At 47.6% G+C, this 25,566-nt stretch overlaps 1 protein-coding gene across 2 annotated transcripts in view; it reads right to left on the bottom strand.

The window, feature by feature from the left end:
* Extl3 (exostosin like glycosyltransferase 3) overlaps positions 1-25,228 on the bottom strand; it is a 101,556-nt gene extending 76,328 nt beyond the window's left edge. Inside the window, exon 1 of one of the 2 annotated variants that reach the window (XM_040740748.1) lies at positions 25,054-25,228. The gene's annotated coding sequence lies outside the window, so the exon portion shown is untranslated. Of the gene's footprint in view, positions 1-22,361; positions 22,689-25,053 lie in introns of those variants that run through there. The other variant, XM_040740749.1, reaches the window with a different exon arrangement.
* Between the last annotated feature and the right edge of the window lie 338 nt (positions 25,229-25,566).

Raw genomic sequence — 25,566 nt, 5'->3', positions numbered from 1 at the left:
CAGTGGAGACCGTGACAACGTCTTTGGACAACACAAGGTAAACGTCTAAGATGTACAACCCTGCTGGGTTCAGAGTAGAATAGTCACTTCAGCTTGAGCAAGGGGGTCAAATCCTCTGAGGGTGGAAATGGGGACATCTGCCACTGGTGAAGAACGCATTAGATTATAGGGATTCTATATCCCACCCCAACTCCAGATCTCATTCTGTAATAACTGTTCTCGATTTAACAAAAGACAGCAAGGCAATTTGCAATGTGATCTGGCCAATTGCTAGGGCTTCTCTATTCAGTTTTCAGAAGTCTCCATCCTCAGCAACACAGGACACTCCCACTTCAAGGTGCACAGAGAAAGTGTCCTAGGTCTTACCAGTGCTTGATCTGGGAATTTTATCCTTGAGGCCCATGTTTTTCCAGCAACATCAGGACCAACTGACATACATGGTTATGCTAGTGTCCGAGGATGTTTGAAAGTCTTGCAGAGTTACTTAGTTCCTTTGCTTCTTGTTGTGTGTGTGTGGGGGGGAGCTGGGATGTGCATGTATGTGTGGGATATGTTGCTGTACATGTGTGCACATGGAGGCCAGAGGTTGAAAGGATAATTCCTCTACATGTGTGTTCATTCAATCAACTCATGAGTGAAGAGAAGGGCTGAGAGAAACCACTTCAGCCTCCTCCACAACACTGACTTTTTTCCTTTTTTAATAAACATTATACTTTATGTGCATCTGTGTTTTAACTGCATGTGTGTCTGTGTGAGGGTATCAGATGCCCTGAAACTGGAGTTACAGACAGTTGTGAGCTGCCATGTGGGTGTTAGGGATTGAACCTGGGTCCTCTGGAAGAGCAGCCAGTGCTCCTAACCACTGAGCCATCTCTCCAGTTCCACAACACTGACCTCTTGTTGCCCTGAGACTCACATGGAAACCTTGGTCCTAACTTTCTGATTGGAATAGATTCTGCTCTCCTAGGCCTCCAGCTGGCCAACTGCAGACCTCTGAGACTCTCAGCTTCCTCTTGTCACATGAGGCAATTCCTTATGATGATCTCTTTCCTTGTCTGTTTCACTGTATAGCATATGTATATGCACATATATATCTTAATTCAATGTATATACTGCTTCTGTCTCTCTGGAGAAGCCTAAGGCAACAATGACTTAACTTCCATATCATTAAGAATCAGCACCACCGCTAGTGACCTCTTCCCAAGTCCCTTTAGAGGGTGTCTGGTCTGTATCCTGGTATCTCAAACAAAGAGATCCCAGTTCAGTGACTCAGTGATGACATCAGCCCTCTTGTGCTGTTAATCCTAGAAGTGAAATCAGAGTTGAGACATTCTAGGAGTGTCTGTGCTCACTGAGATACTCACTGTTATCACCTTGGTAACAATGATGTCCCTTTGCAGATTTCTGAAAGTAGAGAAGTTGAGAGACAATTAATACTCCCCGAGAAACTTCAAGGATCCTGTTCCATTTCTGATTTTTGTTTGTTTGTTTGTTTGTTTTTTGTTTTGTGTGTGTGTTTGTGTGTGTGTGCTTGAGTTTTCTAGACAAGGTTTCTCTGTAGCTTTGGAGCCTGTCCTAGAACTCGCTCTTGTAGACCAGGCTGGCCTTGAACTCACAGAGATCACCTGCCTCTGCCTCCCAAGTCCTGGAATTAAAGAAGTATGCTACCACCGCCCGGCCCTGGATCCATTCTATCCTATTTTTTTATAATTAGTATTTTGAGACAGGGTTTCTCTGTGTAGCTCTGGCTGTCCTGGAACTTGCTCTATAGACCAGGCCGGTTTCAAACTCAGAGATTAACATGCCTCTGCCTCCTAAATGCTGGAATTAAGGAGCCCGAGTTCAGATCAGCACCCACATGACAGCCCACAACCAGTTCCAAGATACCCAACAACTTCTGGCTTTCAAAGAAACCTGCTCTCACATGTACACACACACACACACACACAGACACACATACATACACATAGTTAAAAACAAAAATAATGCTTTTAAAGTGTTCCCAAAAGCTAAGAACATTATCAGATCGCCTCTAAGAACTATAGCAGATTTAATCCCAGCACTCGGGAGGCAGAGGCAGGGGGATCTCTGTGAGTTGAGGCCAGCCTGGTCTACAGAGCAAGTTCCAGGATAGGCTCCAAGGCTACAGAGAAAGCCTGTCTCAAAAAAACCAAAAAAAGGTTATTGTAAAAACACATACACACACACAGAGGGGGTTCCAATGGGGTTAAAGCACATCACTATTGCAATAAATTTAGGATATGTTCCTTACAGTTAGAGTACAGTGTGTGCTAAAAAGGCTCCAGAATTCTTCTCTAAATAAAAGAGGCACCACAGAATGCCTCAGAGGTTCTGCTCCTATGGAAAGAAGCAGGACTGTGCTATTGGTTATGAGGCTACTAAATGCTCACTGATCTACCAAGCCCTGGTAAATATACATATGTCTATATTATGTATCAGTCATAGTACAGAGCCAGGTTGGGCTGGACTCAGGAGACCAAGCTGGAGTGTGGGAGAATAACTAATACTTAATATTTTACCACTCCAGGAAGAAGGCATTATTCAGTGCTCTTCCAAAGTTACTGCAATAAGAAAGGTGTCTGAGATGAGACCTGACTCCGAAGCTTGTGCTTGTAACTACAGAGCCACCCTGTCTCCCAAAATGTTAGAACGGGGATTCCCTATGGAAAAATTTATGATAAGGACCATGCAGAGTAAAGAAACACCCAAACCGGGACTATCAGTCCAACGAGGATGATGGCCACTTGGCCAGGAAGGCCAGAACTGAACAGCAACAGTCATGCTACCCTTCTACACAGAACGAGGCAGGAGCTGTGAGGTTCCCTTCCTGAGCCAACTGTAGTCATCTCCCCCGAGAGCGCCTGTCTGTTAGGCCTCCTTTTTGGCCTGCCGTCCTGGGCCTCCTGAGTCCAGTTCAGCAGGAATCCTCCCTACCCTTGATACCTAAGCAAGTCCCTTGTATTTATTATCCATCCACTGACTCCCACCATTTGGTTCATCAGATACAAATGCCCAGCCCTCCCCACTGTGTTTGCTGCTGTCCTAACCTGACTGTAGTCATCCTGAAGAATGTTTGCTGCCTTCTTTCTTTTCTCTGAAAGGGTCCAGGTACGCTGGAGAGAGCATGACCACACCCTTCTATCCTCAGAGCCCGTCCACTTTAAATCAATGAGGGATGGGTGGATGGAGAGACGGCTCAGGTGGGATGGAGAGACGGCTCAGGGTTTACATGCACATACCATTCTTTCAGAAGACCCAAGTTCAGCTCCCGGAGCCCATGTCAGATGATTCACAACCACTTACAGTTCCAGCTCCTGGGGGCCCAAGGCCCTCTTCCGGACTCCATGATCACCTAAAGCCACATGCACATACCCCCCCCCACACACACCTACATGTAATTAGAAATAAAATCTTTATGCTGATAACCGAGTACAAATTCCTCTCTCCTTTCTCAGTCTACGATCCTTTCCAAGTATAAGACACTCTGAAAAAGAAAGAATGAAAATTGACAACGGTAGAAAACTGAGAATGGCTGCCTCTCTGGTACCCTAGGCATCTATACCTAGGGCTCCTCCAGTCAGAAAGGTTTGAGATGAGAGTGACAACCACCCAAGAAAACCTGGGCTCCATTCTCATCTTGGTCTATTTTCTGTTACTATGTTAAAATACCCGGGGCAGGTTAATATACAGAGGAGCTGTTCATGTAAGTTCACCATTTTCGAAGCTCAGTTCTGAAGTCTAAGATCTACCCACTCAGCAGGTCAGCCTCCGGTGGGGGCTCTATGGCTATACCACCACATGGCAAGTGGCATGGCGACAGGCAGACATTTGAGAAGGAGCGATATCACATAGCATGACAGGATGATGGAGAAATCCTCAGCTGGCGCTCACTCTGTTACAGTTGCTTTGGGGGCACCAGTCAGACTACTGAGGGAATCCCACTCCCCTCTTCTGAGTGTGGTGCCCCAGTGGACCCGTGGTCTCCCACTGGGCCCATCTTCAGGGTCTTACACCAACTCTCACACTGGGGGCAAAGCTTCCAGCACATGAGGGAACACACTGAACACATTTAGACCACAGCAAGTGGAATTCCAGAGGATCCAGTGATGGCTTCACATTATAAACATACTTAATACAGGTATGTTAATACTGTAAAGGTGGTCTCAAACAAATGTTGATTTCACATTTACTATGTAGCCCAGGCCAGCCTTGAACACATGGCCATCTTTCTGAATCAGCCTCTCAAATACTAGGATTACAGATGTTTGCCTTCATGCTTAGCTGTACATGGTAAAATTTCTGCTATGTGTATTTTAATATAAAGCTATAAAGACTGGCCTGGCAGTGGTGGTGCATGTCTTTGATCCCACACAAGTGAATCTCTGCAAGTTCCAGGCTAGCTTGGTTTACAGAGTGAGTTTCAGGATGGCCAGAGAAACTTAGTCTCGAAAACTCAAAAACAAAACACAAAAACAGACAAACAACAACAAACACTGGTTCTATTTTGAGAAAGTATTCCCAGCCCTGTTAGGGGGCTTCAAACACCCTGTTAGACAAGGATAACCTTGAACTCCCAATTGTCTAGTTTCCCTCTCCAAAGTGCTGAGATCCTAAGTATATACAACTACCCTTCTTTTGTGTGGAGCTGGGAATGGCTACATGCTAGGTAAGCAATCTAATTGAGCTGCATCTCTAGCCCTGGTCATACATTTGAAAGGGTATAATGTTATGTTATGCATGTTTTCCTACTATAAAAATAATCTACATTTTAACTGAGAAAATATACATATTGTGTGTACATGCATACAAAACATCAACATGCCTCTACACTTGAGTCTGTATATTCAACTACCTTATTTCCTAGAGGCAATATTGACAGCATTTGTAAGATATATCCATTGCAACTTCAACTTACATATTCAGTGTTGATGGTTGAATATGCAAGGGACATTCTGATTTGTAAGCTAGGGCAAAGCCTGCTGTATTTCCTATGTAGGAGCAGAACTATGAGGTGGTTCGACGTCACGGAAACCAAAACAGCAAAGCAACAATGAGGCATTTTGCTACTGGGATACAGGCAAAGTAACCTGGAGTGATGTAATGTTTACATACCCAGCACATATGAGAAGCTCTCAAAAGCCTCTTTGTTCTGCTGCTGATGCTGAGGCAGGTGCTGGCACATGCTGACGAAAATGAGCCATGGGACAGGCTGAGACTCCGGGACAGAAGCTGACAGGCAAATAAACAGACCTGTCACTGGCTCAAGTCAAGGGTCTGATCTCAGGAGCCACTCTGTGATCACTGGGCTTGGAGCAAGAACTCAAAACATCTTTCTCTAGAGAGAAACAGAGACAGAGACAGAGAGAGAGAGAGAGAGAGAGAGAGAGAGAGAGAGAGAGAGAGAGAGAGAGAGAGAGAGACTGCTTAACTTTCCAAGTGTGAGATTCCTCTCCTCCCAGCATGACTGGCTGGTCTCCCAACTACACTAGAAAAGAAAATATTTATTGCACTCCCAGGGTGTGGCATTATAATGAATGCAGAAAAATTCAAGAGCAGGCATTATTGGGCCTTATTTTCCTCCACACATCTGCCCTCTAACTGGGAAGACAGTAGCAGAGTGAAAACAACTGACGAGAACATAGGGCACATGTGAGAAACACTCACAAAGAGAACCTGGTCTCAGGGATTACAATTGAGTCACCTTTGACCCCTAACTTGACTTCAGAGAATTTAACCTTAAGCTATAATAATCTGAATTGATTCATTGTAGTATTGCTCAGAATAATGAAAGATAGGAAGAATTCAAGTGCCTTTGACTGGGGGCTGGCTAATTACGTCACGTCACACACACACACACACACACACACACACACACACACACACGCGCGCGCGCGCAAGACTCAGAAGGTATAAAAATGCACCAGGAAGTGATGGGGGAAGTCCTGTGTATATGTCAATAAAGCACTGTTGGCCAATAGGGAACCAAGATAGGTGGGACTAGGAGTCCAGGAGGACTCTGGGAAGGAGAAAGATAGGGAGTCAAGATATAATGCCATGGGGTAGGAAGCCCAGAAAGTTCTCCAGTAAGAGAAATACTTAGATTAACAATTATGGGGTAATTACTTAAGTCGGAGATAGCCAGGAAGAAACAAGCAAGGCCAACAGCTTCATAATTAATATAGCCTCCTGTGTGTTATTTGGGACTGATGCAGCTCTGGAATCAGTCTGGCGGGAAGGCTTCTCTCAAGGAAAAGGCTTCCCTTTACAAGGAAGTTTCTAGTGTACCGAGATTTTTAAAAGTCTCCAAGAAATTGTATATGACCAAAAAGGCCCATCAAGGTGCAGAAAGATATACATGATGTTTTATTTATTTGCAAGGAGGGAAAACCAAGAAGATAAACTTTTTGCATATGCTTTAATATTTATAAGCTATCTGAATGCACTGGCTACTGGAAAGGGTTAAAAGAGGGTGCTATGGTTTGAGTATGGTTTCTCCTCTGTGACACTCAAACTGAAATTCAATGTCCATTATGAGCTATACGGGGTGGAACTGGATGATTGGAGCTCTGCTCCCATGGATGGATTATTAAATTCTCCATATTAATGGGTTAATAGGCTATCTTGAAAGTGGGTGTGTGGGACTGGAGGGATGGGTCAGTGTTTAAGAGCAGCTACTGCTCTGAAAGAGGACACAAGTTGAGGCCCAGAACCCAGCGTCCACGTCAGATGGTGCACAACAGCCCGTAACTCCAGTCCCAGAGGGACAGACATACACAAGCCCAAACAGATACACATAATTCAAAAGATACAAATGTTTATCTTTACAAAGGCCAACACAGTTTGGTCTGTCCCGAGTCTCTGTCTCTGGCTTGTGGGGTGCACTGTGCCTGGTTGAGGACTCCGGGCGACCCACGTGGCTCCTTGACCTTAGATGCGAATTGTAGCTCAAACAGCCCTCCTTTCTTTGTAACTTACCCAGTCTGTGGTATAGGGTTATTACACAGAAAACCAGCTCAGATGGCAGAAAGCCCCCTGCTGTGTGAAGCACACCCACTTTCTCACCCGCAGCGGGGAAGATGCCACCCCCTACTGTGGTCTGGTGTGGCCAGGGGCTCTGGCTGCTACTGGACTTGCCCATGTTGAGCGTGGGCTCCATGAACATGCAGGGATATGAGAACGGCAAGTGTGCCGTTTCTGTACCAAGCCTCTGTACCGCAGCCCTGCCCAGCTGCCAGGCTTCTCTGTGGGGGCATCTGCCTCAGCCGGGCCTCGGAGCTCCTGAAATGACCCCCACCCCTAACGCTTGTGAGTTCCCCTGGCCAGTTACCAGAATCCATCTCCCACCCCCTGCCAGCTTGAATTCTCATTGTGTAGAGCAGACAGGAGCATGGAGGGTCGATTAAGTGAGGGCTATTAACAGAGGACCAAAGCCTGGGAGGTCAAAGAGACTGGGATGGATTCATGGCCGCCAGCCAGGCCAAGCTTAGAACTCTCCTCACAGATACCACGGAGACATGTGCCCCATGCCAACGCTGCTGGCTCCGGGTTAGAGAGTAATGGGTGGTGGCTGCTTTTCTGGGACTTCTTTGATGTGCTTTTCCAATTGCTTTCATGAGTATAGATCATTCTTACAAACCAAAAAAGTGGAAGGCAAGAAAACAATGGCGCACACGTTAAAGACAAAGGCACGCCAGGATTCTTACGTAGCCCGAAGCCTTTAGAGGTGAAGGCGGCCGTGTGTGGTGGTGCACACCTTCAATATCAGCACTCAGGAGGCAGAGGCAAGTGGATCTCTGTGAGCTGGAGGTTGGAGACCAGCCTGGTCTACATAGTGAGTTCCAGGCCAGCCGTGGCTACATAGAGAGACCCTGTCTAAAAAAGGAAAGATGAAAGGAACTCAGGGGCAGGGCTCTGAATGTAGTTCAGTTGACAGTGGTCTTGGCCCTGGGTTCGATCCCCAGCACTACATAAGTCAGGTGTGGGGGGTGCACACCTGTGATCCCAGCACTTGGGAGATGGAGGCAAGATCAAGAGTTCAAGGTCATCTTCAGCCACATAGAGAACTGGGAGACACGAGCTCTTATCTCAAGTAGAAAGAAAGAAGGCTGGGGTACAGAAAGCTCAGATTGGCAGCGTAAGTGTCACAGGGTGATAGTGTGGTGGTGAACCACTTCCCTTGCATGTGCCAGGCCCTAGGTTCAGCTCCCAGCTCTATAAACAAAGAAAAAAATAATACTACATTTCAAAAAATTCTCCATAATGTCAAGGACACCAATGGGCTGTAGGCCAGTGTGACCCAGCAGACCTGTAGAGCAGAGGAAAAGGGTCCAAGAAGAGGCAGTGCCGCTGGTAACTGAGGTATCTGGGAAGCATTAAGACTAGCAGCTTCCGCCGGGCGTTGGTGGCGCACACCTTTAATCCCAGCACTCGGGAGGCAGAGGCAGGCGGATCTCTGGGAGTTTGAGGCCAGCCTGGTCTACAGAGCGAGTTCCAGGACAGCCTCCAAAGCAATATAGAGAAACCCTGTCTCAAAAAACCAAAAAAAAAAAAAAAAAAAAAAAAAAAAGACTAGCAGCTTCCTCCTCCTGACAGCCTCCTCACTGGGTTTGAAACTCAGTAACCCTAAAGTCACCCTCTTCCCTCCACTCTCTAAACCCAAGTGATGCTGATGTTGCTCACATTCATCTTCACAATTTAACCACTCATTATTCAAACCATCCACTTCCCCCCACCCATGATTACAGGTAAAATAAGCTAGCATTTAAATTAGTGGGTTGGTTTGGGGTTGTGAAGACAGCAGAGTCTCTTGCCATCTAACACAAAGTTTTATACAAATTAATAAAACTAGATGCAAAAATCAAACCCCTCAGTATTGAAAAACAATACAGCAGGCCCAGGCACGTCCAAGGTCTCCATCCTAAAACCTTCCTGAATCCCAAGATTAGAGGTAGCATGATGACCAACACCCTGAACAGCTTTAGTCAGAACTTTTTTGTAATTAATTAATTTTGGTTTTTTTTCGAGACAGGGCTTCTCTGTGAAACAGTCCTGGTTGTCCTGGAACTCACTCTGTAGACCAGGCTGGCCTTAAGCTCACAGGACTCCACCTGTCTCTCTCTCCTGAGTGCTGGGATTAAAGGTGTGAGCCACCACCACCTGGTTTATTTTTATTTTATGTGCACTGGTGTATGTCTCTGAGGGTGTTGGGTCCCCTGAAACTGGAGTTACAGATAATTGTGAGCTGCCATGTGGGTGCTGGGAATTGAACCCTGGTCCTCTGGAAGAGTAGTCAGTGTTCTTAATTGTTGAGCCATCTCTCCAGCCCCTTTATTCAGAACTCTTGATTGTAAATGACAGGAACTCGGGTGGTGGAAAGGGTTGTGTAACTAAGGATACAACTCAAATAACAGCTAAGCTGCAAAGCCTTGGAAAAGACGGGTGTAGCCGTCTCCCACAAAACCCGGGAACCAGGACCCAAACTTGAGCAGGACTTTGTCCTTTGCTGATGTTTCTCATTGTAAGACACTTCCATGGAGAAGGAAACATGAACACTGAGGACAAGAGTCACCGTTGCCATCCTTTGAGCTTTTGCTAGGCCTGCGTCTAAAAATCCTATGAGGAGTTGGCCTGGGTCAGATGAGCGGGATGTGAGAACATTGTAGCAGCTGTTTCCAGAGTCAAATGGCCAGAGGGAGGGAGGAACCCAGAGTGCTGGACCAACCAGTGTCACACAAACAAGTAGAAATTGCTATGAATGGGACACCATTTTTCCCTCTGAAGCTCATATATTGAAGCTTAATTCCAGTGTTGGGCACCAGTGTTGGGACGTGGGGCCTAGTGGGAGGTGTTTGGGTCCTGGGAGGGAAGCCCTCAGGGATGGATCAACACTTTCCAGACGAACGCTCTTGCTGGAGCTGGCTTAGTTACTGAGATGATGGGTATGTGTCCACCTCGTACTGTCTGTCTTCACACAGGACACCCACCCTTCCACTTCCTGCCATGAACTGAAGCAAAGCTTTCACTCAACACTGTCAGACACCCAATCCTGACGTCCAAAGCCCATCTGCGAACCCAAACAAGCCTCTGCCAGCTACTCACTCTGTGGTATCCCACTAGAACAACAGAATGCAGACTAAGGCATAGATCTACCACAATCCAATAAAAAGGACCAGTATGAAGTAACATTCACACTTCTTTGGAAGGCACATTTTATGCAGCAAAGCTGAAGAGACTTCTGCCTGGGGTCTCTTGAGAACAAGCACTTCCCTCCCATTGTAATCTAACCCTCTACTCAGAACCGAACCCCCCCACACCTTTGCAAAACCCCAACTGTTATGTGTCACCAACCTCCTGATCGCCCGCAGATGGTGGATTATAAATGGCAGCAGGATAGTCTGCCTCAGAGAGAAGTATCTTTAATGGCAGGTGCTTCTCTGAAGTGAATAGAGTTGTTGTATAAAAAGATGGGACAGTTTCCATGTCCTGACTCATCCCAACACCACCTGCTCTTTCCCACCCACGTGACCAGCAGGGAGCTTCCATCATCGCTTCTGCATCAGTAACAACCTTCCAATCAGGCTTGAGCTCCCAGCCCACTGCTATCCTGGTTCAGGCCCCATCATGACCAGGCTGGGTCATTCTCTGGACACTGGAGTTGGGAAATAGGATACCCTATCCCTTACTAACCAGGTATATACTGAGAAGGAATAGAGCTTGATGACACAATGCTTGCCCCGAAGTGTAAAGGGTTCCGGATTCACTCTCCAGTACCACACCATGGAGGCCGGGGAGACGGCTCAGTGGGGTAAAGTGTTTGTTGCACAAGTGTAAAGACCAGCGCCTGAGTCCGCGGCACCCTTTAAAGAGCCGTGTGGGTCTGGCGGCACACTGCAGGTGAAGACAGGATCTGCAGGGCAAGCTGGCCAGCTATACAGACTGAAAAGAATTGCTGGGATTAAAGTCATGCACCACCACTGCCCAGCCCAAACACAATTTTTCAAAGCTTAATTTTGTTGTGAACTTTAAGTGCTCTAAAAGAATTAAATGAATAAACATTATTTCAAGACCCATAAATGTCCAATAAGCCCAGTGGAATCAGTAGGGAAATTCAAACCAAAATCATGGTGATACATAACACATCACCCACAACAGTGGCTGGATTAGAAGGAAAACTGAGGAGAAACTGGAAGCCTTGACCCTTGGACATTGCTGATGGGTTATAAAATGGCCAATACGATGGCATCACACTGTCTGTGAAGGGTGGTTAATGCTAACGGATCACAGAGGTGATGCCTGGGAGCTAGCACCAATGCAACCAATACTTCAGAGCTCTATGCAGGGGTAGAAATGGCCAGAGTTAAACTGCATTTATTTTACCACAATTTTTTAAAGAAACAAGGTAATAGTTATATCAATCACAAAATAAAAATTTTAATTTAGGGGAGATACAGAGGGAAGCAAGTGAAAAATAAAAACTTTAAATTTCAGTAAGAAAGAAACTATAGCATAGGATAATATACATATGGTTGGTAATGGAGGAAACTTTTCAAAATGAGACTTGAGAACACAAACCAAATACACGATTATGAAATAAATGGTTGACATCATTAAACTTAAACTCATCTATTCATCCAAATAAACTATAAACTAAATATAATTAAAATATAGTGTATACCTATATGAATTATCAAAGAATAAAATATTATATTTTAAGAAGTAAATTATAAAGTAAAAAGAAAGAAGCTGAGCTTGGTGACTCACAACTTGAATCCCAGCATTGGTGTCAAGAGAGGTTTGAGGGAGAAGGATCACAAGGTTCAAGGTCAGCATCTGCCACTTAGGGAGTTCTACCAGCAAGACTCCATCCAAAGCAAAAAACAGGGGTTGGAGAGATGACTCAGCAGTTAAGAGCGCTTTCGGTTCTTCCAAAGGACCTGGGCTTGAGTCTCAGCACCCACATGGAGCCCTGCAACCATCTATAACTCCAGTTCTAGGGGATCTGATGCCCTTTTCTGTCCTCCACAGGCACCAGGCATGCACAGACATACACGCAGACAGAACACCCATGCACAAAGATAAAATATCACAGCAAACAACAAGGGACACAAAGACGCTTGAAGACCGGTAACTACATTGCTTGGGACTGTACTAGAAGGCAAAGGAACAACTAAGAAAAATTACAAACAGCACAATACAGACACAACAAATGGGAGAAACAGATAATCCAATGAAGAGAAGACACCAAAAGGAAAAAAAATGCATGGAAAGATGGTAATCATGGATCTATGAGAACAGTTCAGAGAATAAAGGCACCTGCTGCCAAGCTTGACAACCTGAGTTCAAGCCTCGGGAACCAAATGGTAGGAGAAAACTGACCAGCTCCCAAAAGTTGTCCTCTGACCTCCGTATGTATGTGCTATAGTATGTATATATGCACACAACCACACACACACACACACACACACACACACACACACACACACTCTAAATAAATGTAAGAGAAAAAACTGTACTGAGGCACACACAATAAGGAGACATTATTTCACACATAGATTGGCCAAAGGCAGACAACATACTGAGGTCAGCAGAAGCAAAGGCGGTCCCACACTGTGGACAGCAGAGGAAGCCCTGAGTGATGAAGTCCTGAGTGATGTGTATTGTTGACATGGGCATAGCCATGTCAAAGACCCCAGTGCCTCAGCCCCAGGGCATTAGCAGAGCCTTCCCTTGGTGAGGCTCAGACGCATGGCAAAGCTTTCTTCAGGTTCAAGCGACAGCGTCTGCAGACACTAATCGCCATAGCTTTCTCCCCGCCCATGTTATAGCCTAAATACCGTTCCTTTACAGGGACTGCTCCTGCCAAGACTGGCTAAGCCTGCCTCCTCATTCAGCTGTGTAGACTAACCCGCCTTCCTTGCCCAACTGTGTACAATAAACACGGTGAGCTGCTTGGGTGTTGTAGCTTTTTTTTTTTTTTTTTTTTTTTTGGTTTTATGAGACAGGGTTTCTCTGTGTTGTTTTGGAGGCTGTTGGTCCAGCCTGGCCTCGAACTCACAGAGATCCGCCTGCCTCGCCTCCCGAGTGCTGGGATTAAAGGCGTGCGCCACCAACGCCCAGCTGGTGTTGTAGCTTTTCCACATGAGGATCCCACCATCCTCTGCCCGTGTGTCTGTCCTTTCTTCACTCCCTCAGCGCCCCAGCTAGACCAGTCCCTGGACCCATGCAGAACATGGCACAAATCCCATCACTGGCACATTGTGGAAAGGAATACTGTCCTGTCAGCATGCGCTATGTGACTAAAGCCCTAGATAAATGCCTGCGACATCTAAAGATAAGGGTACAAAACCATGCTGATTTCCCATGCACACCTGTGTATAAGTGACAGACAGACAGCATGCACCGTAAGGAGACATACCTCATCTGGGATAGTGGTGGCCTCTAGAAGGGAGGGAGGGACAAGGACGAAAGGGGAGAGCTATACAGGCGATATCCACTCTTATTTAAAGGGATCTAGATTTAAAAAAAAGGCAAGGTACAAAGATGTGTGAAAGTGGCTGGAGAGATGGCTCAGAGGTTAAGAGCACTGACTGCTCTTCCAGAGGTCCTGAGTTCAATTCCTAGCACCCACATGGTGGCTCACAACCATCTACAATTCAATCTGGTGTATATGTAATAAATAAATAAATCTAAAAAAAAAAGATGTGTGAAAGCCAAGTGGTATCAGGTGTGATAGTGCAAACCTATAACCCCAGCCTTCAGGAGTCTAAAGCTAGAGGACTAGAATTTAATATCAGTCTGTGCTTTGGAACAAGTTCAAGACCAGCATGAACTTCATAACAAGAGCCTGTCTCAAAAAGAAAAGTGGGAGCCTGGCATGGTGGTTCACACCTTTAGTCCCAGCAACCCACAGGCAGAGGCAGGTGGATATTTGAGTTTGAGACCAGCCTGGTCTACATAATGAGTTCCAGGACAACCAGGTCTACACAGAGAAACCCTATCTCATTAAAAAAAAAGTGTGGGGGTGGAGTGGGGGGGTTGAATGGGGAGGGTAAGCATGCTTAGTGTAGCTCAGGTGAAGTTGCAGACTGTATACTTAGCACACCCCAGGCCTTGGACTAATTCCCAGCATTAAAAACAGATGAAAAACCCACCCAACCAGCTAAGTGGTGTATACATGCTATCCTTCTTTGCTCTTTTGCATACTCATAGTATGTCCTGGTAAGAATTTGTCAGCTTGCTGGTGCAGAGCCAGAGGAAGGACACGTAGGCAGCCATGTTCGTCCTGAACCTCAGTCAGGGAACGGAGATGATGTGCCACTGGGATATATACAGGAGGTATCAACTGTTTGCTTCACTTCACAGGGAACACGGCCAGCATCAAGGGATGCCCCTGACCATCTCCCCACTTGCACCCTGTAAGCTTCCAGCCTCAGCCTGGCTTCTCCTCTCACCCCTGGGGGACCTCTTCTCTACAGGTTGGAGAAGACGCTGCTGCGCTGCTGCGGGGGGGGGGGGGGCTCCTGGATAAAAAGACTCAAGCAGAGCTGTCACTCCTACCTTCTCCTGCAGAGATAATGAAATGTTCTCAGTATCCAATGAAGAACTCTGTCTTCCCTTCAATGCACCTACTACTCGGCAAGAATGTCAAGGAGCTACAATGACATTATATATAAGGACAATGACAACTTCACAAGGAGCTACAATGACATTATATATACGGACAATGACAACTTCACGTGGTGTGGGGATGGGGGAGGCTGGAAAGCACGGCTCAACAACAGAAGGGGTGGGGGGTGGCATAGGGCGCCTAGGCCTGAGCCTTCATAGCCCTTTAAAGTCCACTGAGGCATGGTTTAGCAAGCACTAGTAACAAGCTCTAATAACAGTTCTCTCTCCCTCTTTTTCTAACCCTTTCACTCTTCACCTCGTCTTCTCTTTACGTCTTTGCCTCTATCCCTTTCTCTTCCCTGCCCCCCTCGTGTGTGTGTGTGTGTGTGTGTGTGTGTGTGTGTGTGTGTGTGTGTGTATGTGTGTGTGTGTGTATAATGTCTCTCATAGTCTCCAGCATTTAAACATTTGGTCCCCAGATGAAGCATTATTTGGGGAGGGTTAGGAGGCTCTGCCTTGGGGCAGGAAGCATGCCACTGGAGTGAGCTTTGAGATACAACAGCCTTGAGCCACTTCTAGTTCATTCTCTCTGCTTTGTGCTTGCATTTAAAGATTTAAGTTCTTGGCTCCCTGTTCCGACTGACATGGCTGCCACACTCACCTGTCTTGTGCCTCTGGAACTTAAAGCCCAAATACACTCTCCTGTAAGTTGCCTTGGTCATGGTGTTTGTCACAGCAACAGAAATTAACTAATACTGTGTGTGTATGAGAGAGAGAGAGAGAGAGAGAGAGAGAGAGAGAGAGAGTGCACTCTACCACTGAGATACAGGACCATATGACCTCCAGCTCTTTTCACTTTTTTTTTTCTGTAGACCAAGCTGGCCTCAAACTCAGAGATCCACCTACCTCTTCTCCTAAGTGCCGGGATTAAGGCTTCTTTTCACAATTTAAGACAAAGTCTCATGGTTTTCCAGGATGAAGAGGCCTTGAGTTTGCAATCCCCCTGCCTTGGCCTCTGGAGCAGTTGGGCTGACAGGCGTCCACCTCCAGGCCTGGCCAGAAGCAGAGTTTCCTAAGAGGAAGCATGTCTACCTAACACAGCACAGAGGCTGTCTTGGGGGAAGCTGTTTCTGACCCTCGAGCTCAAAGGACCAGAGGTGGCTTGTCAGTAGCATGGGAGGGGGGAAGGGACACTACAGGGAAGATCTACAGGCTGAAGGGACTGAGAGGAAAGGAAGGGGGAACCTGGGGTACAAGCAGCTCCTCAGACAGGGTCTCTCAGCACAAGAGGGAAAGTCATCTTCCTATAATGAGGATTTGCTTATATGGGGAGGGTGGAATTTGGTGAGCATTTTCCAAAAATGTTCCTGACCATGTTGTGAAGCTAGGTGTCCAGACTGAGCAGGAATCACCAGGAGACATGGCGGGAGAGAGAGGAGCAGGCCTGGACAGGGCAACCAAGCAGCTATGACTAAGAAGAGTTGGACAACCTCAGACTTCCGGCTTGGAAGTCAAGCCGGGATCATTCCTTGGGTTTCTGAGGTCTGAAGGGAGATGTGGAGCCTCTGGGGTCAGTCCTACCTCTTGGAGGAGGCTGCCCAGGGAAACCAGAGGGAGCACCCAGAGGCAGAGCGAGGCTGGACTCTGGATGCCCTGGCCTGGGTCCACATCTGGGCTTGGGGAGACACAAACCAACACATTTCCTTGGCTAGGGTTTCAGAGTCCCAGCATTCGAGTGGCTGGTTGCTTGATGCACTCTGTCATTTAGGACTAAAGAGTTCAAGGAGGCTGGAGACAGGGAGAGTGGGGAGTCCAGGGAAGCAGCCAGGGAAAGAGGAACCCAGGGCAAGCACAGCACGAGACCAAAGAGCTAAGCAGAAGAGCATGGTGAGTGCAGAGAAGCCTAGGCCAACAGCCTCCGGCACTTGAGAGATGCTCAGCCAGGGTACCACTGGGCACTTTTATGAAGATGGTTTTAGTGGCGGCGTGGAAACAGAGAAAGGAGGAGGGAGAGGGATGGAAGGAGAGCCATTGAACACAGGCAAGTCTAAAACAAGAAGCAGCGTGTGGAGGAGGGCGGCTGGGAAAGGGCATGTGGAGAGGAGGGGGGCTGGGAAAGGTGGGTTTGCCGGTGAGATGGGCGTTGTGAACAAAGGCTAATGAGACACAGGTGGAGGTTAGAGAACACAGGCTGAGGCCCTGAGTTTAAGACGGGTCCTACCCGGGAGCACACACCTGTAATCCCATCACTCGGGAAATGGAGGCAAGAAGATTTAGTCTATGTAGCAAGATCCAACTGCTAGAGAAGCAGGGCAGGAGGGGTGGGAAGCTTGGCTTTAGTTCAAGGGCTGGGTACCCCAAAGGACAGGAAAAGAACAAGGCACGTGTAAAGTTAACCAAAGTGGGGCACAGCAGCGGAGCTGTTTGACAGCCTTGATTGTATCTACAAACCACAGTAGGTCCTTTGCTGAGAGTGGGCGGAGCCCAGGAGGCCATCTGAAAAACTGCTGAGGAGAACAGGATGAGAAAGAACCCGATAGAAAAATGGACTATGTGCCTTGAGGACCCCGTGGGTAAGAGAAACCAATGTCAGTTTTGCCAAGATCTGGATGATAGAAAGGACAGCATCCAGAAATCCATGCTTGAATCCTTTAATGATCTGAAAGAGGGAATCTTAAGTTTGTTGACACAAGCCTTAGTTTTCTATATAGCAAACTACCAAGCTGATGGAGATGAGTCATAGGAAGGCATCACAAAATAATGTGACAGGGTGGGTGGTAACAGACAGTAGACTGACTGCTTATGGTGGCTCATGTCACAAAGCTGGCGGAGGAAGACTGCAGCATGAGGACAGCTTGGACTACATGGCAAGCCCAGACCAGCCTGGGCTAGCAGAGACCAGAACGAGAAAAGGCAGTAAGCTAGAGGGAACTAATGCACCTAACACATGTTTAAGAAGATGCTGGAAAACGGCTCAAGCCAGGGGTGATGGCAGGTTCTTTTATTCCCAGCATTGGGAAGGTGGAAACAAAAGGATTCTTTGGGGTGCCTTGGCCAACAAGTCTAGTGAAATCAGGAGAAACCCTGCCTCAAACACGAGGTAGGTGGCTCTTGAGAAATGATACCCAAGGTTGTCCTGTAACCTCTGCATGTCACACACACACACACTCCTTCATTTGTGCTTATAAAATAAGGTCACAGTTCTCTTAATAGAAGACCTAATGCTTGGCCAGAGGAAACACCAAGTGATGCTAGATAAGGCTCTTCCGTGTGAGGGCCCAAAGATTCAGTTGAGGAGATGAGAGCTCATGTGAGACAACACAGTGGAGACAGCTAACAGCCACAGCCATCTGAACTTTTCCAAAGCTGTCTACATTGGGTCACCCATCCTAAAATGCCCACAAGAATACCTGAACCACAAGATGACTTGATTCAAAATACTGTTTGTCTGTCTGTAGCCCAGAAATTCCTCCTCAGAGCAAGAGTGTGATGGATGACCTGAGGCTCTCCTCCTCAGCCCACCCCCATCACCCCACAGCCCTCACTGAACACCTGGGGACCACACATTCCCACCACTGCCAAACCACAGCAAATGGGAACCAGAGTGGCAGAACATAAGCAAAACCTTTTCTTTTTTCCAGACAGGGTCTCTCTAATGTAGTCCTGGCTGTCCTGGAGCTCACTGTGTAGACCAGGTTGGCCTCAAACTCAGAGATCCTCCTGCCTCTGCTTCCCACATCCAGGAATTAAAGGCATGCACACCAAGCCTCAGTTCTGTATGTGATCTTAGCCAGGGAACCAGTTCCCCAGTTTCACATTTTTTTGTGGTGAGGGCGGGTGGGGGAGATGAGAGGGTGTCGAGACAGGGTTTCTCTGTGTAGCTTTGGAGCTGTCCTGCTACTCGCTCTGTAGACCAGGCTAGCCTTGAACTCAGAGATTTGCCTGCCTCTGCCTCACAAGTACTGGCTTCATATTTTTGATGCATGTAGAGACTTATGACCTTCTCACCTTCTGTTTTTCATTTGGTTTTGTTGTTCTAGGACAGAGTCTCTTATTTACCTCAGGCTGGACCTTGAGCTCATTTTTACAGCTGACACTGGCCTTGAACTTTTGATCCCTCCCAAGTGCTGGGATTATAAGCAGGCATCACCATGCCTGGCTTCATCTTACCACCTTGATACCTTGATGGAATCAGTCGCCAAATAAACACCCAGTCTGCTGAATAACTGTTTTTATGATTTGCTGCCACAAGGCTGACAGACATGAAAGTCAGGTTCCTGCTTGGATACACATAACAGCTTCATCAGCTGAGTGTTTGTCCTAGTCCTAGTCTGGGCAGGGAGGACAGGTTTTGGTTTCATATTCTCGGTCTGCCTGGACTTGTGCAGTGACCCTGGGCCAATCACTGGGTAACCCTGGGCCTCCCCCTTGTCAGCTGCAGAGTGGGCTAAAGGGTGTTAGACATGTCTACTGTCTCACAGCCCTGTGCTCTGGTGAGCTGTCATCCAAGAACCCAGCCAGCATTCTTTCCTTGGGCTGGTTCTATTAAAATAGCTTACCTTTTTCTGGGGGGAGGGAGTTGCATTTTCTGTCTTCCTTATCACATATTTGTCACAAGCTCCTAGACCTTAGCAAACTGACCACAATATCATGGCCAATGAGATTTTTTTTCCTGTGTATAGTAAGCTATTCAAAGGATTACATTAGCATTACTTAAGTAGGGTTTTACTAAGTAGCTTTTGGCTGGCCTGTAACTCTCTGTGCAGACCAAGCTGGCCTTGAACTCAGAGATCTACCTATTTCTGTCTTCTCAATGCTGGGATTCAAGGCATGCATGGCTACTTAGTTCTGTTTCTGGGCTTCATGGGCAGAGGTTGACTGGGGAAGATGTTTCATGTTGATAGGAAACAGTAAAAAGGGGATTAACCACATACACATGTGCATATGTGTATGTTGTGCATGTATGTATGTATGTGCATGTGTGTGCGTGGGTGGGTGTCTGTGTGCGTGGGTGGGTGTCTGTGTGCGTGGGTGGGTGTCTGTGTGCGTGGGTGGGTGTCTGTGTGCGTGGGTGGGTGTCTGTGTGCGTGGGTGGGTGTCTGTGTGCGTGTCTGTGCGCATGTGTGCGTGTCTGTGCGCATGTGTGCGTGTCTGTGCGCATGTGTGCGTGTCTGTGCGCATGTGTGCGTGTCTGTGCGCATGTGTGCGTGTGTGCGCGCATGTGTGCGTGCGCGCGCATGTGTGCGTGTGCGCGCATGTGTGCGTGTGCGCGCATGTGTGTGTGCGCGCATGTGTGTGTGCGCGCGCATGTGTGTGTGTGCGCGCATGTGTGTGTGCGCATGTGTGTGTGCATGTGTGTGTATGTGCATGTGTGTGTATGTGCATGTGTGTGTATGTGCATGTGTGTGTGTCTATGTGTGTGTATGTGCATGTGTGTGTGTCCATGTGTGTGTATGTGCATGTGTGTGTGTCCATGTGTGTCTATGTGCGTGTATGTGCATGTGTGTCTATGTGCGTGTATATGCATGTGTGTGTGTGTGGTGAATGTGTGCTCAGAGGAGTACAGGGTAAGTATGAGGGCAGAGAAGGATGCTGGACGTCCTGATCACTCTTCCTCAAGGCATAGTCTCTCTCAGGGAACCTCGAGCTAGGTTGGTAGTCAGCGAGCCCCACCTCCACCCAGAGCCCTGGGGTCACAGGCACACATGTGGTCACATACACAGCTTTTTCAATGGATGCTGAGGATTTGAACTCGGGTCTTCATGCTTATCCACTGAGCTGTCCCCCTCAGCCCTGGGATCAAGCAATTTAAGCATGCAGTTCTGTGGCGTTTGCTATGTTCACTGTTGTGTAGCCATCAACATGCTTTTCTAGGGCTTCCTCTTCCTAACCCTTATCCAGTCGACACTAACTCTGATTCCCTCTTCCCACAGCTCCTGGCAAACAGCATTCTGTCTTCTATCCCCATCAATCTATTTACTCTAACGATTGTGCTCAAGTAGGGTCATACCTTATTCATCCTTTGGGACAGGTTAATATCAATTTCTTGCCTCTATGATTTTGGTACTTCTTAACCCCTCTTCCCAGGTATCCTTAAAACTTACTTCAAGTGCTGGCTTTTCCAGAAGTCTTTTCCTCACAGCTGATGGCCTAGACAAGGAGACAGACTAGACAGAAAGCCCTGGTGTCGTGAGCAGGGCTGTAGTGCACACTGTCACCACAGTGAACACGTGCTGTAGTGCCACACCATCCACCATGGCAGACACATGCTGTAGTACAAGCTGTCTGGGTTGATTTATTCTCCTGGGTCAGCTGCAGAAGCCAGGGTTTAAATTTTCTCGGCATTTCCAATCCCAGCACAGCGATAGGATGTCTACTGGACAGAATCTGTGCCTGAATAACACACACAGGGTGGTGCTCTGTCATTACAAATCAGGCTTATCCCCATGTGATGATGTCATCCAGGATAACTATTGAGACAAGTTTCTGCTTTACAAAGATAGAGAGGCCAAACTGTTATTAGTCACCTCCTTTCCTTGAGTAGTAGTAGTTAACAGTTTAAAAGAATTTTCTTGGGTGGGCATGGACACACATTTAGTCCCAGCACTTGGGAGGCAGAGGCAGGTGGATCTCCGAGTTCGAAGCCAGCTTGGTCTATCCTAGTGAGTTCCTGGACAACCAGAACTACATAGAGAGACCCTGTCTCAAAAAACCAAATAAATGACTTTTTAAACAGAATTTTATTATTTTGATTATCAAGTCAAGAGGTCTGGCAACTAAAAAAGGAATGTGTGCTCATTACTTGCATTTAGGTTTGGAAGACACAGTAAAGATGATTTTCATACTTCAGCCTTGGTGGCAGAAATGTCTGAGAACCAAGCTTGACTAATTTCCCATCCACTGCCTCCCACCAACCACTCGTTTGCTGGTTAGCATTGTGCTCACCTGGATTATCTTTACAACGTAGTTTTCCTAATTATAAACATTACTAGGCAATAAGAGAAATTACTTGGAGTTCAAGTAAAAGCAAATCAATTGGCTTATGGAAATGGATATAACAGGATGAAACATGCCTTTAAAATATGAACTATGAGGCTGAAAGATGGCTCAGTGGTTAAGATGACGTGTTATTTTCAGAGGACAGGATTCTGTTCCCAGCACACACATGGTGACTCACTATCATCCATAACTCTAATTCTGGGGATCCAATTCCCCCTTCTGGCTTCCAGGCGCACGTGCAGTGTATGTACATACTTGCGGACAGAACACCCACACACATAAAATAAATCAAAAAAGAAAAAAACCAAAAAAGATTGACTTTATATTGGGGGTGGGGATCTGAGAATAAAACTTTGCAGGGCATTGAAAAGTGAGCAGAGACACTCCACTCAGCTTTGCGACCTGAAGCCTCCAGGTTGTGGCACGATTGTCAAGGAAACGGGGTAACAGGAAGTGAGACTGAAAGGACTGAAATAGAGAAGCAGAAACAGGCTTATGGGGAAGACACCTAAGCCCAAGCCGCCAGGCATTTCAGTGCTTTCTAGCTACCGAACCTTACTTTTTGCAAAGTGCTAATTATGGACTCGAAAACTAAAGAGCTGGGTGGGGCATCCAGGAGCCCTAGGGGCCGTCTTGGGTGGCGTCTAGAGCTGTTGGGCACCAGACCCCACCGGCTTAGCCCAAGGGACAGCGCCTCCTGAGAGGATGGCCAGCGGGTGGCAGTTGCCACTCACCCTAGCCCGTAGTGCGTGCTCACGAATCCGCGATTCCAACTTCCCTCCAGTCGCCTGCACCCGAAGCTGCATCCATTCCCACGGGACGGGCTGCACGAGACACCACACGAGGCTCCAGATGCCCCCCAGTCCGCCTCTGGAACCCTTGGAAATGCAGTGCAGGGGATCCCGGCAAAGCCCGCGGCCACGCCCGCACTTTCTCCAGGACTTCCCGCCCTTAAGGGATGAGCCTCTGGAGCCCCACCGCTCTGGGAGCGGACAGGGGTCTGCAACCGGGCGACCTCCAAGGCGACAGAACACTTGGCCCGGGCCCGGTCCCCTACAGCCAGACCGCGCCCCCTTCCAGACCACGCCTTTACCAGCTATGCCCCGCCCCACCGCTAGGTCCCACCTCCCAAACTAGACCACGCCCTCTAGTCCTATAGACCACGCCCTAAGGAACTAGACCCTGCCCGAACGTCCAGACCGCGCCCCCGATGGGGATGCCCCGCCCCACCGCTTGAGGTTGGGCCGCACAGGCCTCTGGGCAGTTCTGATGGGCCCGCCCGGCGAGCCCGAAGCCCGGTGCATTGTGGGACACTTCAGATCAACGCCGAGCCTGTGCTGACTCCTGGTGGGCATTTCTTTAACAACACCCGGAGCGTGGCTGCGGTGCTCAGACCCTTAGGGGCTGAGCAGGTTGCTGGTTGCTCATTCAGTAAAATACCAAAATAAAACGGAAACCTGCAAACAGCTGGAGCCCCTTTCCTCAGAGCAACATAAACGAAAACGAAAACGAAAACATCTCCGACTTTAGAAAATCTACTGAAACCAGGGAAAAACTATTGAAAACGAGAAGCATATCTGACGAAGACATAGGTCAGCAGAGTTCTAGATAAATGGGAATGGAATGCTGTGTAGTAGGGCACAAAATTGTAAAAGCTATCAGGACAGCCATTTAGTGTGCTTTGCATTTCTTTGTTTTTTTCTGACTTTTTGAGATGGGGGGGGTCTCTTTATATACCCTAGGCTAGTCTTGAACCACCTTCTGCATCAGTCCCACAGAGTGCCAGGATTCCAGGGGTATGCTGCCATATCTATCTAGTCTTTAATGTTTCTCAAATAACTTATTTAATGTTTCTATGCTGTTGAGACTAGTTCTGACTTATTTAGGACAGCAGAATTTGTTTCCTTGGTTTCCCCATAGTCTAAGTAACCCCCCACTCACCCACCATATAGCCCTGGCTGTCCTGAAACTCACTGTAGACCAGGCTCAGAGATCCGCCTGCCTCTGCCTCCAAGTGCTGGGATTAAAGGTGTGTGCCATCCCCACCCCGTTCATCTAAAGTAATTCTTAAGATAGCTCTATACAGCCGCGTGGTGGTGGCCTCCTGTCTCGTAAACCCCCCCCAAAAGATAGCTCTACACAAAAATGTTTCTGAGGCCTTAGATAACTGCTTCAGTTTTGCTTGTCTGCAAATTGTGGCAGGATACCAGAAGGAAACTATTTCTTTGGGGATGTATTAGGTAGGCTTGTCTAAGAGTTCAGACTATGTGACTAAAAAGAGTTCAGACACACTCCAGAGGCTAGCAGGCTGTGAGCAAAGATTCCGCCTAGCAAAGTGGGTTCCCGTGATGAAAGCTGAGAGGAAGGGATTTGTGCCTGCTTCCTGGCTTACAGTGTTTTTATGGTTACAGTGTTTGCAAATGTTCCCTGCTTATAGGACCAGTCATATTTGGTAAGGGACTTGCCCTGTTCCAGCAAGCCCTCATTCTAAACACACTGACTCTACAATGACCCTATGTACAAATCAGATCCCTTCTGTGGTACTGGGGATTTAGAACTTCAACATATGACGGAAAGAGGATGACAACTCGACTCAAAACTGGGAGTAAAAATTGGAAATTCACGGGATTTTTTTTTTCAGAGACAGGGTTTCTCTTTAGCCTTGGAGCCTGTCCTGGAATTTGATCTGGAGACCAGGCTGTCCTCAAACTCAGAGACCTGCCGGTTTCTGCCTCCCGAGTGCTGGGGTTAAAGGCGTGCACCAGCACTGACCAGCACCACAGCATTATCTTAGGACATTTTTATGGAAAACACACGGTGAAGAACAAAAGTACTGTAAATAGCCCTAAATGTATCAAAGTCCTGACAGCTTAAACACAGTAAGACCAAACTCCTTTTTGGGGGGCTTGTAACAAGATGAACCTAGCACTGTTCATGAGCTAAGCTAGTCCTAGAGACTTCAGAAACCTGATTGGTGTATGTTTGGTGCACCTGGACACTGAACCAATACCCGGTCTGGTAGAAGGGCCCATCTCTTGCGTTTGAACCTTGGGGTCTGGGGTTGAGAGGGCATAGCAAGTTCTCCAACTGAAGAACTCTAAGTTTAGAAGCAGCAGTTTGACCAGAGACCCCGGGTTGGAAAGGATGCTTCACAGGTACAGAATGTCTTCCAGAGCCAAGCTATGTCTCCCAGGTAGCTGTACAAACCACACTCCGGTTAAAAGTTTTGGACTGCCTACAAGAAACAAATCCATGCCTAGCATGTCAGAGCTGTGCTTTCTTGCCAGAATTTAGGAGAACCCCAAACCCGGCATGTACAAGCTCTGGTTTGTGATATGTATGGAAATCTATGGCAAGCATTCCCAGGTGATCTCAGCCTACCCCGAAGAAGCCGCAGAGGCCACCAAGACGAAGCAACTGACTTACCAATGAGTCTCGAAGCGCAGACACAGCTGGGAGCCCCGCAGTGGAAGGCACACAGAAGCCACTGCTCTTGTGAGAAAGACACAAAGTTCACCCGGACAGCAGGGCTGGAGGGGAGTGGTGGACAGTGGGCAGTGAGTGGGAAGCAGGGGAGCAGCCAGGAAGCAGAGCTAGCCTCCAGAGCTCACGCTGGCGCGTCTACTGCTCGCCAATTGGCAACAACGGTGAGGTAATTCGGCTTTGCCCAGACTGAGGGCAACACCCCTATTCAGCTAAATAGGGCACAATCCTTGAGAGGAAAGTGCTGGGGACACAGGTGGCCAGGGAAGCAGGTCCAGCGCTCACACAGATGACATTCATCTCTGAGCTCATGACCACGTGGGTTTCTCCTTTTTCCCCAGCTGTAGCGAGGAGCGTTCCTTTGGGGCTCCATTACAGCAGGTGATGCTTGTACTAAACAGGTCACAAGACCTAGAGTTAGGTGGGTCTCCTTTTTCTTAATGGCTCTTAAAGAGG

Source organism: Mesocricetus auratus, unplaced genomic scaffold, assembly GCF_017639785.1.
Source record: "Mesocricetus auratus isolate SY011 unplaced genomic scaffold, BCM_Maur_2.0 Super-Scaffold_100707, whole genome shotgun sequence".
Classification (NCBI taxonomy): domain Eukaryota; kingdom Metazoa; phylum Chordata; class Mammalia; order Rodentia; family Cricetidae; genus Mesocricetus; species Mesocricetus auratus.
This window is presented reverse-complemented; position numbering and strand designations above follow the sequence as displayed.